Below are 15,657 nucleotides of genomic sequence, written 5' to 3'. Positions count from 1 at the left end.
TCATCCTGAAGTGCTTTATGTAGCACCAATTTATTACACAGTTACTTAAAAAAAAAAAAAAAAATTATATATCTATCTATATATATATATATATATATATATATATATATAAATAAGTTTAAGTTAAAAAATTGAAGTTTTTTTCTTGGCAACTAATTGAAATAAATTTAAGCACAAAATTACTAAAACAGAAGAGGGGAAAAAGAGAATTGTTGGCAACTAACTGAAATATATAAGTTTAAGTTTTAAATTATTAAAACATTAAAAAAAAGCCTTGGCAACTAACTGTACTACATTTATTAAAACTGCAAAAATGACTAAAACCAAAAGTTAAGTTTTAAAATTAAAACTTTTGAAATAAAGAGATAAAACATTAGAAATTTTGCTTTGAACTAATTAAAATAAACAATATTAAAAATGTTAAAATTACTAAAAATGAAAAAAAAAAAAAAAAAAAATAGAATTAGAAATGATGCATTGACAACTGAAATAAATGTAAGTGCCAAAAAGACTAAAATTGAAATTTTACAAAATTAAATAAAAATTAGATATGTTGCCTTGGCAAATAACTGAAATAAATTTAAGCGCTAAATTTTTAAATATTAAATAAATTAATTAGATATTTTAAATTAAATCATTTTTAAATTAGATAATTTTACCTTGGCAACTAACTGGAATAAAAGAGATTAAAAGCTTAAGTTACTAAAACTAAAATTTAAAAAAGTTAATTTATTAAAAAAAAAAAAGTTAAAATTTTAAAATGAAACATTTTAAATTAAATTACTAAAGCATAATTTAGGCTTTGGCAACTAACTGTAATACATGTAAGTGCTAAAATTGCTAAAACTGAAAATAGAAAAAAAATATTGCTATGGCAACTAACTGATATAAATAAGTTAAAGTGCTAAAATTACTAAAACAGAAATATTAAAAAATAAGATGGTAAGGATAAGCACTGTCCATTCTGACTGCTGATTGAGCAATAAGTACAACCCAAAATCATAACTAAGGACCAGGTGTGAAGCTGTGAAGATAAAAGTAGTAGAAAAAAAAAACCTGAGCTTATCAAATGTCTGTATTAATGATGGAGTCAGACTGAGGCAGTGGACTCGTCCTCAGATGCACCACAGAGCTGATCTGAGATTCGGTGCATGACATCAGTGCAGCCGCGAGCACACTCAGCGTTTCTAATGGATCGAGTGTCATATAACACGCCAGATCAAACATCAAGGGACTTAGAGGAGAAAACAGGAGAACAGTGAGGTGAAAATGAGAACGAGTTGATTGTGACACTCATTGGGGCAGGACAGAGTGATGATGTGTACAATTTAGGTACTAATATACTACCTTGCATCACAGAAATAAATTACTTTTTACAATATATTCAAATAGAAAACAGTTATTTTGAACAGTAAAACTATTTCACAATATTAGTGTTTTTGCTCTACTTCGGATCAAATAAATGCAGGCTTGGTGAGAAGAATAGACTTCTTTAAAAAAAAAAAAAAAAATATTCTTTTGACTGATAGTGTATACTTTTATAAAAGAAGTTTGACCAGGCCTTTTATTTTTAACTAAAGTGTAGATAAAACATACTGTGAATTTTTTCATTTCAATTCTTGGAAGAAAAAAAAAAACAATGCACATTTAAAATGACTCAGCATGATAAAACTGTCACATTAATGACAGCAGCAACATAGCTGCAGATATTATAACCAGAATAGCAGATTTGGCCAGGTGGTCGCGTCTCAGATGTCTCACACATGCTTACTGATACACAAATACAACCATGGAAAGAAATAATTTGGTCAGAATCTAATGTTTCACACTCTTCGATCTGCACTTTGATAACAGATGCTGTGTATTTTTAATGCGGCGTGGCTCAGAGGGCGAGAACTAAATCTATACGGGCTCCCCTTTGAGCTGACAGTTCAACACCTAAAAATAGGAGCGCAGCGGGCCAAAGAGAAAAAATAAACACACAAATATCAATTCAAGCAACAAATAGTTGAACCTACAGCTGATACTGATATTTAGAGAGAAGTGAACACTGCACAAAATAATAAATGAATAAATAAACACAATTTTTATCATCATTTATATTGCTTTTAGATTACTTAAATATTGAAATGACTAAAAAAAATCATTTAATTAAAATATTTAAAAAATAATGTTAATATATTATAAATAAGAAGAAGAAGAAGAAGAAGAAGAAGAAGAAGAGGAAGAAGAAGAAGAAGAAGAAGAAGAAGAAGATATTAATAAATAATCCAATTAACAAAAAATTTAAGAAAAAAAATTGCATGGCAGATATCAATTTATGACAGAACGGAGATAGAGATATAGCTGCACAAGTTCATGTCCTAATTTCTCTTCTCACTATACAGTCGTGGCCAAAAGTTTTGAGAATTACATAAATATTGGAAATTGGAAAAGTTGCTGCTTAAGTTTTTATAATAGCAATTTGCACATACTCCAGAATGTTATGAAGAGTGATCAGATGAATTGCATAGTCCTTCTTTGCCATGAAAATTTCCACTGCATTGTCAAGAAGGCTTCAGGGCGTCCAAGAAAGTCCAGCAAGCGTCAGGATGGTCTCCTAAAGAGGATTCAGCTGCGGGATCGGAGTGCCACCAGTGCAGAGCTTGCTCAGGAATGGCAGCAGGCAGGTGTGAGCGCATCTGAACGCACAGTGAGGCCAAGACTTTTGGAAGATGGCCTGGTGTCAAGAAGGGCAGCAAAGAAGCCACTTCTCTCCAATCTTCTGCAAAAAGTATGGCGAATGGACTGCTGAGGACTGGGGCAAAGTCATATTCTCCGATGAAGCCTCTTTCCGATTGTTTGGGGCATCTGGAAAAAGGCTTGTCCGGAGAAGAAAAGGTGAGCGCTACCATCAGTCCTGTGTCATGCCAACAGTAAAGCATCCTGAGACCATTCATGTGTGGTGTTGCTTCTCATCCAAGGGAGTGGGCTCACTCACAATTTTGCCCAAAAACACAGCCATGAATAAAGAATGGTACCAAAACACCCGCCAACAGCAACTTCTTCCAACAATCCAACAACAGTTTGGTGAAGAACAATGCATTTTCCAGCACGATGGAGCACCGTGCCATAAGGCAAAAGTGATAACTAAGTGGCTCGGGGACCAAAATGTTGAAATTTTGGGTCCATGGCCTGGAAACTCCCCAGATCTTAAAACTTGTGGTCAATCCTCAAGAGGCGGGTGGACAAACAAAAACTCACAAATTCTGACAAACTCCAAGAAGTGATTATGAAAGACTGGGTTGCTATCAGTCAGGATTTGGCCCAGAAGTTGATTGAGAGCATGCCCAGTCGAATTGCAGAGGTCCTGAAAAAGAAGGGCCAACACTGCAAATACTGACTCTTTGCATAAATGTCATGTAATTGTCGATAAAAGCTTTTGAAAACGTATGAAGTGCTTGTAATTATATTTCAGTACATCACAGAAACAACTGAAACAAAGATCTAAAAGCAGTTGAGCAGCAAACTTTGTGAAAACTAATATTTGTGTCATTCTCAAAACTTTTGGCCACGACTGTACATACAACACAGATCTTTAGGCAAGTGCTTCAGTGCATTATCTTTAATTAATCAAGTTCCTGGAAACGAGCCCTCTGATTCGCTGTCAGCATAACTTGTCGCTTTCGACAGGAAGCTGTAAGATAATGCAGTTCTTGATCTTGATCTCTGAACTGCTGTTCATATCATGCATGTCAAAGTAATTTTTTAAAGCACTAATTAGACTGCATCTGTTAATGGTGTTGCTGACAGTTTCTGGGCTCATGCTGATCCAGACTGGAGGAGTCTTATATAACATTAGGCCTATTATTACAGAGCTATATAATTATGAGCACTGAAACCGCCTTCAGTTTGTTCGTTTAAAATAACAAACGCTGTCATGATTCTTCAACACAGTTATGCTAATACAATCATAAACCCTCATTAGGAGGCCATGACACTGAATGACTGTTTATTCAGACGGTTTGTGGTTTGTACTGTAAGCAGAAGATGGTCAGACTGGATTTTAGGGACTTACTGTGCAAACTGGAAAGATCAACAACACACTTACACTTCCTCTTTGAGATCCAAGGTGTCTAACAGATGAATGTTTACTCAAAACTGCTCTTCTAAGTTTACCTTGTTCTTTAAAATGCTTGTTTGGGTTTGAATGTTTTGGGGTCTGTAGGATTTTTTTTAAAAGACTCACTTTATGCTCACAGGGGCTGCATAAAAAATACAGTAAAATCAGGAATATTATAAAATATTATTACAATTTAAAATAATCATTTTCTATTTGAATGCATTTTAATTTGTAATTTATTCCTGTGATGCAACGCTGAATTTTCAGTATCATTACTCCAGTCTTCAGTGTCACATGATCCTTCCGAAATAATTTTAATATGTTGATTTGCTGACAAAGTGTCATGATTATCATCATCAAATGTTAAAAATAAAAATATCTTACTGATCCAAAACTTTTGAATGGCAGTAAACCAACATAAGTAAAAGAAACACTTTTATTTTGAAGACTCCACTAACAATAGCACTTATTTTAGACATGTGCAATAATATTACCATAATATTTTTAGATATGCACCAATAGAAACCATGGAAGTACTTTACAGCACTGTTGCACTTAAAGTACTTAAAAGTAGCCTTATCCTTTAACATAGCATACACTTTGCATTACACAGAAGGACAGATGAGAAAATAACTTTCTGAAATCAACAAATGAATCAAAAGAAGCATACAAAATGTTTAAAAGCGTGGGTCACATCAGCACAAATGAACAACAACCAGGTCTTAAAGTATATCTGTCAATGACGCTCACTGGAGTGAATGCAGATGTTAAAGGTCATAAATGACAGTGGGTGCTACGTGATGAGCGTGTTTGAGATATAAATACAGTCTTCTAAACATGACCTGCTGGGGGAGAAGTTTCCTGATCAATGCTCGTGTAATGTCAGACGTCCAGACAGCTGCAGGGGTCCGGGACGCCCTCATTTACCCCCCACTGCACGACCGCATTTGAGACAGAGACGGAACTCAAGATCTACAAAAACTTGCTCTGACATAACTGCACACATAAGAGCATGTACTTTTTCCCTTCTTAATGCAATGAGAAACTAATAAACACAACTTGATGGCCAACCTGTTTTTCATTATAGTTCAAAGATTCACTTCAGGGAATAATCAGAAAATGTAGGGATACACCAAATGTTCGGCAACTGAAATTATTTGGCCAAAAATAGCAAAAAAAGCTTTCGGTGTTTGGCCGAATAAGCAAAAAGGCTGAATAAATTATACCGAACAATGACTTGACATGATCAAACAAAGGCATGCACTAATGCAGCAAACATGTGGACAGTGTGGAAGCATTTAAAACTGTCCGAGAAAGACGCAAAAATCATTTCAAGCACCGACAGCGAGAGACTTAGTATCGCATCGCACGTCTTCGATGAGAAGAGAAAGGGCTGGTTGTTGCTGGTTACTGTATGATGACTGAAATCATGAAATTGTCAAACCATTAGTAAATAAACTACAGAATGTTATGTTGTCTAATACACGCACAAATTATTTTGACAGCTCTGAATGAGAATCATTCATAAATCTGCTGCTGTCAGCAAAAAGTAGTACTGGGGTTTTTGTGGATTTCCGTCAAAATAAAAGTCAACATTCATAAAGCATTGTATGTTAGCATTGTAATTTTACTGTTGTTCTGTAAAATAAAATTAAAAAGACAAAAATAATGATAACAATCATTACAACAGCTCTATTGATACATTTATTCTAACATTCTCCTTTGCTCAGCAAGGCTGCATTTATTTGAACATTTAAAACACATGCCTGATTTAAGAAGGGGGTCTTAAAAATGGACAAAGAATATTATTTTACTAACTTATTCATTTAAAGTTAAATTCTGCCTTGTTGGTAGGCTATAATGTCTACTAGAATGTTACAAATGTTCAGGTGTTAAGTGAATATTTTTAAATTGTTGTTTTGTAACTGATTTTATTTTTTTTTTTAAGCAAGACAAAACTGTAAAAAGCACATTTTGGCTATTAATGCAATGGTGAAAAAAATGGCAAAATACATTGGGGGGAAACATGAAAAACCATGTTCAGTAATCGGCCTTCGGACCAGTGTTTGATTTTGTTTTCATTTCGGTGCATCCCTAAAAAAAAAAATTGCTGAACAAGTAGTCACCCTCAGGCCATCCTAGATGTAGACGAGTTTGTTTCTTCATCAGATTTGGAGAAATGTAGAACTTCATCACTTGCTCATCAATGGATCCTCTGCAGTGAATGGGTGCCGTCAGAATGAGAATCCAAACAGCTGATAAAAACATCACAATAATCCACAAGTAAGCCACACCACTCCAGTCCATCAATTAAAGGAGTGGTTAGAGCTGGGCGGTATGACCAAAAATTTATATCACGGTATTTTTCAAAATTATACAGTATCACGGTATATGACGGTATTTTTTTTTTTTCATGCATGACTAGGTGTTAACCAAATTTCCTAATAAATTAGAGAATAATTACTGCAGTATATTGGCTTACATTGACCGGACTAGTATTAACCCAGGTTTGATTGGTCTCACAAAATGCTGCTGTTCACAAAGAAGTGACAGTGGCACTCATAATTGTAATGAGGTGAAGAAATCAGAATTCATGATTTGCAGTCAAAATACACAACACTTTATTGTGCATTCTTCACAAGTTCACATTTACAAGTCTACGCGTTTCTCTTCCAGCAGGAGGCGCTGTCAGAATGGTAGTATACAAAGTAGCGCAACAAATGATTTTGAAACGTGCAGCGCTCATATTTATTCAATGGATAGCCTTTTGAAGTTTCATCGCAATTCTTGTCTTTCAGTCCCCACATTTTAGACCACCTGAAATCATAATTATGACTTTCATAACCCCCTAATAACACTGCAGTCATCAATGAAAATTAAGAGCTTTATTTAAGACTTTCAAAAACAAACCTTACACAAAATACGTTTCTTTTTTATTTATTTTTCCCACCATGTTCGGGGCACAATAAAAATATTAAGGGACTAAATTAATATCAGCATATGAAGTATAATCGTCTCTCATTGTCTGAAAGAATGCACATCAGATGCTGAAAGTCAGTTTTTACTTTCACTTTAACATATTGATCAGTTTCCACGTTGCTTGTGTGATATCCATTGGCTTTAAAGCATAAATATTAATAAAAATACAGTATATAGAAAAGACATATCTTTAAAATATTGCGATTTAACACCGACGTAAAGCTATTGTTTTTCTCTCACTGAAAGCTACATCTGTCTGCGCAAAATGCGCCGATCTCTGCTCTCATCACTGCAGACACACCCCCTCTTGAAATTTCGGCATTACAAGTTTTGCAAATCGCTAACCCTGGGTCTTTCTCAGATATACTGAAATACGTCCACACCTCAGATGTGTTGCTTCAGACAAGCACGTGCAAGCTGCGGTTTCTGTTTGCGTCAACATACGTGTTCCCAGCGCTTTGTACGCACACACTCACCGGTATTGGGGTATATGAAAAATGAATATCATTAAAAAAAAAAACACCGGTATTCGGTATGAAAAGGTATACCGCCCAGCCCTAGGAGTGGTTCCCTTCCAGAACAAGAAGTTACGGATACTAACCCCTTTTGTCATCCTAGATGTTTATGTCTTTCTTTTTTCAATCGTAAAGAAATTATGTTTTCTTGAGGAAAACATTTCAAGATTTCTTTCCAACGAGTTTGAATGTCCAAAATGCATCTTAAATGCAGCTTCAAAGGACTCAAAAAATCCCAGCTGAGGAGGAAGGGTCTTATCTAGCAAAACGATCAGTTATTTTCTAAACAAATTGACAATTTATATACTTTTTAACCTCAAATGCTCGTCTTGTCTAGCTCTGTGTCAACTCTGTGTATTACAGTTAGGGTATGTCGAAAACTCATCTTATTTTCTCCCCCAACTTTAAAATTGTCCTACATCGCTGCAGAAGTACCAAACCAGTGTTTACAAAGTAAACATGCAAAGAGGGTCAATCACCCTTTACAGAAAAAGGTAAAACAGCAATATTCTGAAGTTGGAAGAGAAAATGACAATAGTTTTTTGACCTACCCTAACTGTCTTGAACCAGAATACACAGAGTTGACGCAGAGCTAGGCAAGATGAGAGTTTGAGGTTAAAAAGTATTTTTCTTTACAACTGAAGAAAGAAAGACATGAACATCTTGGATGACAAGGGGCGAGTACATTATCTGTAAATTTTTGTTCAGGAAGTAAACTACAACTTTAACATCTTGTAAAGCCAAAAGCTGTGCGTCTTAAAACAGAAATTCACCATTAAGACGTTTTTAACTTCAAACAGTTGCTTCCAGCCAAAGTACCAGTCTATAATCAATAATAACCTTTCCTCCAATGAAAAAGTCCTGTCTCCTGTTGTCCTCTCACATCAAAATCCACCAACATATGTATTTAATACTGCTTTAGACTATAAAAAGTGCTTGATCTGTGCATATTTCTTCTTCTGTTCGAGGCAAAATGACTTTTTCACTGGGGAATTCAATGTTATGGATAGAGGACTCACATTTTAGCGAGAAGCAACAGTTTAAAGTTAAAAATAATGAATTAGTTCATTACCAACATGCAGCTTTTTTACTTTCCAAGATGTTAAGTGATGGACTGGAGTGGAGTGGATTACTTGTGGATTCTGTGATGTTTTTATCAGCTGTTTAGACTCTCAATCTGACGGCACCCATTCACTCCAGAGGAATCATTGGCAAGTAAGCTTGTAATGCTACATTTCTTAAAATCTGATGAAGAAAAATCTACATCTCAGATGTCCTAAGGGTAAATACATTTTCTGTCAATTTTCATTTTTGGGTCAGCTATTCCTTTAATGTTAGCTAATCTATTGTTTATACAATGTCATTGTTTTTTTCTAGTTTCACTTTCACATGCACTTGTACACAAACAAAACAGACGCTCATACTGCTTACAAAATACATATATGACTCTGATAATACTTATGTAGCCGGGGTCGTGGCTAATAATGGGGGGTGTGGCTATGCAGGTAGTGTACATCTTTTAAGCAGGCATCTGAAAGTAGGCCTGCAGACGGGGTCCGATCTGTTGTGTGGACGCGTGCTGTCGGGTGGCATGTCCTTGTTTGGCTGTGCACGAACATGGTCTGGGTTAGCAGGTAGGCTAAGTAAATATTGTTTAGCTTCATGTTCACAAAGCTTTTTTATTAACCTACGGTATTGTTTTTAATGCAGATGCAAACGTCGTGCTGTCTGGTAGTACCTCTGTGTCTAATTATGTATATGGTCTGGGTGAGCAGGTATGCTAAATAAACATTGGTTGTTTTGCTAACAAAGACGGGTTTTATTAAATAAGAGTGTTATGTTTTTAAGGTAGATGTAAACATCGTGGATTTGTTGGTCGACGGTCACGTTCATTCTTCTTTGATGTTTGCCGATGGTCACGCTCATTCTTCCTTGATCTGGAATACCTGTGTAAAATAGTTCAGGATTGCTTGCTGCCTTGCAGGTAATTGCAGAGGTTTTTTAATATGGGACTTATTAATGTTTTTATTATTTTAATAGGATTAAAATAAAAATGAAGTGTTGTAATTTCCTTTTGAATATTGTTGATTGTGTTTTGTTTTTGTATTAGGTTTAGTTGATCGCTGTTCCTCCAGTGTTTGTTACGTTACATTTTTCTCAGCTAGCTGGTCTCGACATGTGTGCGCTGTATGCCTCCAGCGCAATTAAGATGTGATGAATGTTGTGAATCAGACTGGCTAGCTGAGCGTTTTTTTCTTTGTTTGTTTGTTTATTTGTTCGTTTGTTATATCACTTCCCAGCCTCGTGTTACCAGCCAACCTTTGTAGTCCTTTATACATGCGATGCTTTAAACACCTTAAGTATTCATTTGCATGAGGGTTACGTTTGCAGTGAAATTAATGGTTGATTTGGAGTGTGATTATTTTGAGTGAGGTGTTTTACATGTATAGAAAGTGGAGGGTGTAATTACTTTGTGTTGAGAAGCTGTAAGTGTATCAGAGTTTATAAAGGGTTGGCTGGCCATTAATATCATCTTTTTGGAGAGGGAATGAATCTTTTTGCTTTCTGATGTATTTTTGGATTTATATTAATTGTTATAAATTTATTTGTATTAATAAATTTATGTACGTGACATCAGTTTAAGTATTAGTTTGTTTCTTTTGTGGTCATCCCTGCATTCAGGAAAAGTCCTTGGGTTACAATTTGGCGTAGTCGGCAGGACGACCAATTTATTTATTTATTTTTGTTTGTTTGTTTTTTTAGGCTGGGAAGTGGATAGTTTTTGTTTTTGTTTTTTTTTTAGGAGGAACAGCGATCAGCTCGTACGACGGTTGCTTTTTGGCAACATTGGATTGGTCTACTGCAGTCATGGCGGAGGAGCTGCAACAACTACGTGAACAGCTGGAGCAACTGAGAGTGGAAAATGAAAGACTGAGAGGCCAGCCTCAGGTTGGAGGTTTACCAAGTGTTACATCAAGTTCAGCCCCCGAAGGTAATGCACAGCGGCGTGAACAGGCAATATATTTTCCTAGAGAGAGAAAATGTTCCAAATTCTCTGGTAAAGTGTCCTCTGGTTCTCCTTTTTTGGAGGACTGGATTGAGGAGGTGGAAAGCTGTACTAGGGGGAGACACATGTCTGAGGTAGACAAAGCCATGTTTGTTTATGATCATCTAGAGGGGGAGGCTCGGACTGAAATTAAGTTTAGACCCGGGGAAGTCAAAGAGAATCCTACTGAGATATTTGCAGTTTTGCGTGAATTGTATTGTTCCTCTTCTTCTTATGTGATTTTGCAACATCAGTTTTTTGATAGAAAACAGAAGGAGGGGGAATCTTTACAAGAGTTTTCTCATGCATTGATGAATCTTATGGATAAGGTACGAAAAGCTAATCCTAATGTTGTATCTGACCACCAGGTGGTTCTGCGAGATCAATTTTGTGAGAATGTTCAGGACCATACTCTTCGAAGAGAACTAAAGAGGTTGGTGAGGCAGGATTCATCCTTGACCCTCCTGGACCTACGCAAAGAGGCAATGCGTTGGGTGGAGGAGGGGCAGCCTCAAAGAAATCGATCAAGTAAAGTAGTCCATCACTCATTCGAAACTCAAGTTGTTTCCACATGTGAAGAGAATCGGGTTGTTAGTTCTGAATTTGCAGAATTGAAAGATATGGTCCTAAGACAACAAGCACAATTGGATTTGATTCTTAAAACTTTGAGTACCCCAGAAGGGGTTGTGGGTAATGCTAATAGAGTTCCCAAAAGTAGATTTCGCAGAGCACCTGATGGTAAACCCATATGTATCAAATGTAATCAAGCTGGTCATATAGCGAGATATTGTACCACCAATTTGCAAACTAGGTCCCCGCCTGCAGTTGGTTCTAGTGGTGGGGCCGTCGTTGAGTCCGTCTCATTGACGGAAAACTAGAGTCCTCCAGGGTGCAGAGCCACACGCTGGAGATGGGGACATTAGGCTCAAAAGTTAATTCTCAAGGCTTTTCTAGTTTGGTAGGGTCTTGTCCAACACTGACTGTTAAGATGGGAACTGTTGATGTTTTGTGTTTACTAGATACAGGCTCTATGGTTACCACTTTAACCGAGAGTTATTTCAATCGTTGTTTTTCTGATTTCAATAAAGGTGGTCTTCGTGACTGTGCCTGGTTGGCATTGAAAGCAGCAAATGGGATGGATATTCCATGTGTGGGGTATGTAGAACTTGATGTTAGTTTATTTGGGGTCACACTACCTAGTAAAGGGGTTTTGATTGTGAAGGATTCTTGTTCTCCTACTATGTATGCTCAGAAGGAGAAGATTCCAGCTGTTTTGGGTATGAATATCATTCGAGAGTGTTATGTCAACTTATTTAATGAACATGGTGCTGAGCTTTTTCAGATTCCCAGAATACAATCAGCTGCCCCAGCATGGAAACAGGCATTCCGCTGTTGTCAAAAAATTGAAGCGGTTTCAAATTCTTCTTCTGCATTTAAGGTGAGAGTGCAGGGCAAGACTCCCGTTCGTGTTGCTGCAGGTACCATGACTATGGTTCCTGTTACTTGTCCCCAAGTTTCAGGTGCAGTGATGGAGTTTCTGTTAGAACCACTGGGGCCAGAGGAAAATACCCTTCCAGAGGGTTTGCTGCTGTCTCCCTCTTTGGTGCATGCAGAGAGGGGGTTAGTGTATGCACCTGTTGTTAATGTAGGGAGTACTGAGGTATGGGTGGCACCCCGTCGTATTATAGGTACTGTTCAAGTAGTGAAAGTGGTAAGTGCCCCCAGACCCAAGTTACAAATTTGTCCTGAAAATGTTTATAGTGCTCAAGTCTCTGCCTATGTAGCTGAGCCGTTGTCTAGTTGTAATATTGACCTTCCTTCTTTTGACGGACTTTCTGAGCAGGAAATGGAACAGGCAAAGCAGTTACTTAGCAATTATCAAGTTGTTTTTTCTACTGCTGAGGGTGATATAGGATGTACAGCTTTGATTAAACATGAGATTCCTCTGGTGGATGAGAAACCTGTTCGACAACCATATAGACGAATTCCTCCTTCTCAGTATGAGTCCGTAAGGTCTCATATTCAACAGCTTCTAGATAGTAAGGTGATTAGGGAGAGTAGTAGTCCTTATTCCTCCCCAATTGTCCTGGTGCAGAAGAAGGATGGAACAATTAGGATGTGTGTTGACTATCGTCAATTAAATGCAAGGACAAGAAAGGACGCTTATCCACTCCCGCGAATTGAGGAGTCTTTGGATGCTCTGACTGGTGCAAGGTGGTTTTCCACCTTAGATTTAGCAAGTGGGTACAATCAGGTTGAGGTAGCTGAGGCGGATAAGGCGAAGACAGCTTTCTGTACTCCATTTGGATTGTTTGAATTTAATCGTATGCCCTTTGGGCTCTGTAATGCACCAGGAACATTCCAAAGACTCATGGAACGGTTGTTTGGGGATAAGCGGTTCTCTTCTTTGCTTTTGTATTTGGATGACATAATTGTGTTTTCCTCTTCCGTACAGGAACACTTGTTAAGGTTGGAGGAGGTCTTTAAACGATTGCAACAGGAAGGTCTTAAGATCAAGTTGAGCAAATGCAGTTTTTTCCAGAAGCAAGTAAAGTATTTAGGGCATCTGGTATCCGAGCAGGGGGTTGCCACTGACCCTGATAAAGTGGCAGCAGTAAAAGAATGGAGTCGCCCAGTGCATTTGGCAGAGCTTCGCTCATTTTTAGGTTTTGCCAGCTATTATCGCCGGTTTATTGAGGGATTTGCAAAGCTGGCTAAGCCTCTTCATGAACTGGTGACAAAACTGGGTGGCTCCGTAAGGAAGGGTAAAACGCCACGGCTGCCTTTAGTGTCTGTGTGGAATGCAGAGTGTGAAAATAGTTTTCAAGCATTAAAAACAAAGCTGATTACAGCACCTGTGCTTGCATATGCAGATTTCCACAAGCCTTTTGTGGTGGAGATAGATGCAAGCCATCAGGGTTTGGGGGCAATTTTGTCCCAGGAGCAGGGTGGGAAGCGTAGACCTATTGCGTATGCTAGCAGGGGTCTGCGGAGGACAGAGCGAAATATGGAAAATTACAGCTCCATGAAATTGGAGTGTTTGGCCCTGAAATGGGCTGTATGTGATAAATTTAGGGAGTATTTGTTGGGGAATAATTTTGTTGTTTACACCGACAATAATCCTCTCTGTCACCTGCAGACCTCAAAGCTGGGTGCTTTGGAACAGCGGTGGTTGTCACAACTGGCTTCTTTTAACTTTGTGATTAAGTACCGGCCAGGAAGAGTAAATCAAAATGCTGACGCATTGTCTCGACAGGTTATGAATAATGTGTTGCCAGGAATAGAACTTCCGCAAGTTTTACGGCAACAGTTAAGGGAAAGATCTCCAGAGCGGGTAGTGGTGAGTGCCAGTGAAGTTGTTGCATTGCCTGGGCGCTCACCGGAAGATCTTTCCTATCTGCAGAGGGCAGACCCAATTATTGGCCCTATTATAAAGGCTTGGGATGCAGGTAGTGTTTTACGTTCTTCAGAGTTGGCTGGTAGGGATCCAGCTGTAAAGGAGCTGGTTAGGCAGTGGGATCGATTGCGTGAGAAAGATGGGTGCCTCTATCGTTTATCGTATACACCTGATGGCCATCGAGAGATTTATCAGTTACTGTTGCCTCAAAAACTTCAAAGGGAGGTGTTTAGTAGTTTGCACGACAGTCATGGGCACCAAGGTAAAGATCGAACAGCAGAATTAGTGAAGCGTCGCTGTTATTGGCCAGGGATGATGAGAGATGTGGAACGGTGGTGTAGGGAATGTCAGCGATGTATTCTGGCTAAAGCAGTCCAACCAAAGGTGAGGTCTTTTATGGGAACGTTGCAAGCATCCCGGCCTCATGAAATTTTGGCCATTGATTTTACCTTGTTAGAGGCTGCAAGTGATGGGAGGGAAAATGTTTTGGTGCTCACTGATGTTTTTTCTAAGTTCACGCAAGCCATCCCGACTCGGGATCAGCGAGCAAGCACTGTGGCAGAGGTTTTGGTCCGACATTGGTTCCATTTGTTTGGGGTCCCATGTCGTCTGCATTCAGACCAAGGGCGAAATTTTGAGAGTAACCTAATTGGTCAATTATGTAAGATTTACGGTATACAGAAGAGTCGCACTACTTCTTACCATCCACAGGGTAATGGGCAGTGCGAACGTTTTAACCGAACTCTCCATGACCTGTTGCGGACTTTGCCACCAGAAAAAAAGCAGCAGTGGCCTCAACATCTGCCACAGCTTGTCTACGCTTATAACACCACCGTGCACTGTTCTACTGGTATGAGCCCATATTTCCTAATGTTTGGATGCGAACCCAAATTACCTGTTGATTTTTTGTTAAATAATCAGTTGGAAGAGACTGCAGAGACGCCTGAACAGTGGATTGTTGAACATCAAGGTAGGCTTCAGGCAGCATATGGTGAGGTTCAGGAGAGGCTGAGAGAAAAGGTTGCTCGCCGTAACAGACGCTATGAGGGCATGATAAATGATCAGGGTTTTAGAAAGAGTGAGCTGGTTTATCTTAAAAACCATCCTCGTGGACGAAATAAAATTCAGGATGTGTATGATTCATGTTTGTATAAGGTGGTCCGTGAACCCGGGGAGCAGGGTGCTGTGTACTCTGTTGCTCCTGTGTCTCAGGCAGGGCCGGTGAAGCAGGTGCATCGGATGGAAATGCGTAAGGCATTGATTGACCCGGTATTGAGTGATGTAGATCCTATTGCATCTGATGAAGCAGTTAGTTCCAGCAGTGGGTCTGATACTGATTCAGATAGTGATTTGGCCTCCTGTGTTTTATTGCCAGGGGATTGTGAAGTGCCGGTTGAGGATGGTACTTTGGATAGTTCCGCTGTATCAGAGACTCAGCCTTTAGAGCTGAGGCGTTCTAGAAGAACTACAGCGGGTCAGCACTCAAATCCATATAGACTGCCTAGGACGCTAGTTGCATCAGTAGAGGAGTTGTAACCCTGGAAATTGAGGTGCTGTTCTCGGGGGTAATTTCTTGTGCATGTGTGCATCGGCGGGTCGCCGTTGAATTCCTGGGGGG

At 38.5% G+C, this 15,657-nt stretch overlaps 2 protein-coding genes and 1 long non-coding RNA gene across 3 annotated transcripts in view; 2 read left to right on the top strand and 1 right to left on the bottom strand.

Annotated features, from left to right (window-relative positions):
• The window catches only part of LOC141335365 (target of rapamycin complex 2 subunit MAPKAP1-like), a 575,213-nt gene that overhangs the window by 315,092 nt on the left and 244,464 nt on the right, over positions 1-15,657 (top strand).
• Positions 1-15,657, bottom strand: part of LOC141335362 (ras-specific guanine nucleotide-releasing factor RalGPS1) — a 178,172-nt gene that overhangs the window by 157,095 nt on the left and 5,420 nt on the right. The gene's annotated exons all lie outside the window — the stretch shown is intronic.
• LOC141334276 (uncharacterized) lies at positions 9,128-10,239 on the top strand. Its single transcript, XR_012355532.1, has 3 exons — positions 9,128-9,230; positions 9,307-9,371; positions 9,445-10,239. It is a non-coding gene; the product is annotated as an uncharacterized lncRNA (long non-coding RNA).

Source organism: Garra rufa, chromosome 5, assembly GCF_049309525.1.
Source record: "Garra rufa chromosome 5, GarRuf1.0, whole genome shotgun sequence".
Classification (NCBI taxonomy): domain Eukaryota; kingdom Metazoa; phylum Chordata; class Actinopteri; order Cypriniformes; family Cyprinidae; genus Garra; species Garra rufa.
The sequence above is the reverse complement of the archived record's forward strand: the minus strand, read 5'-3'. Positions and strand labels throughout refer to the sequence as shown.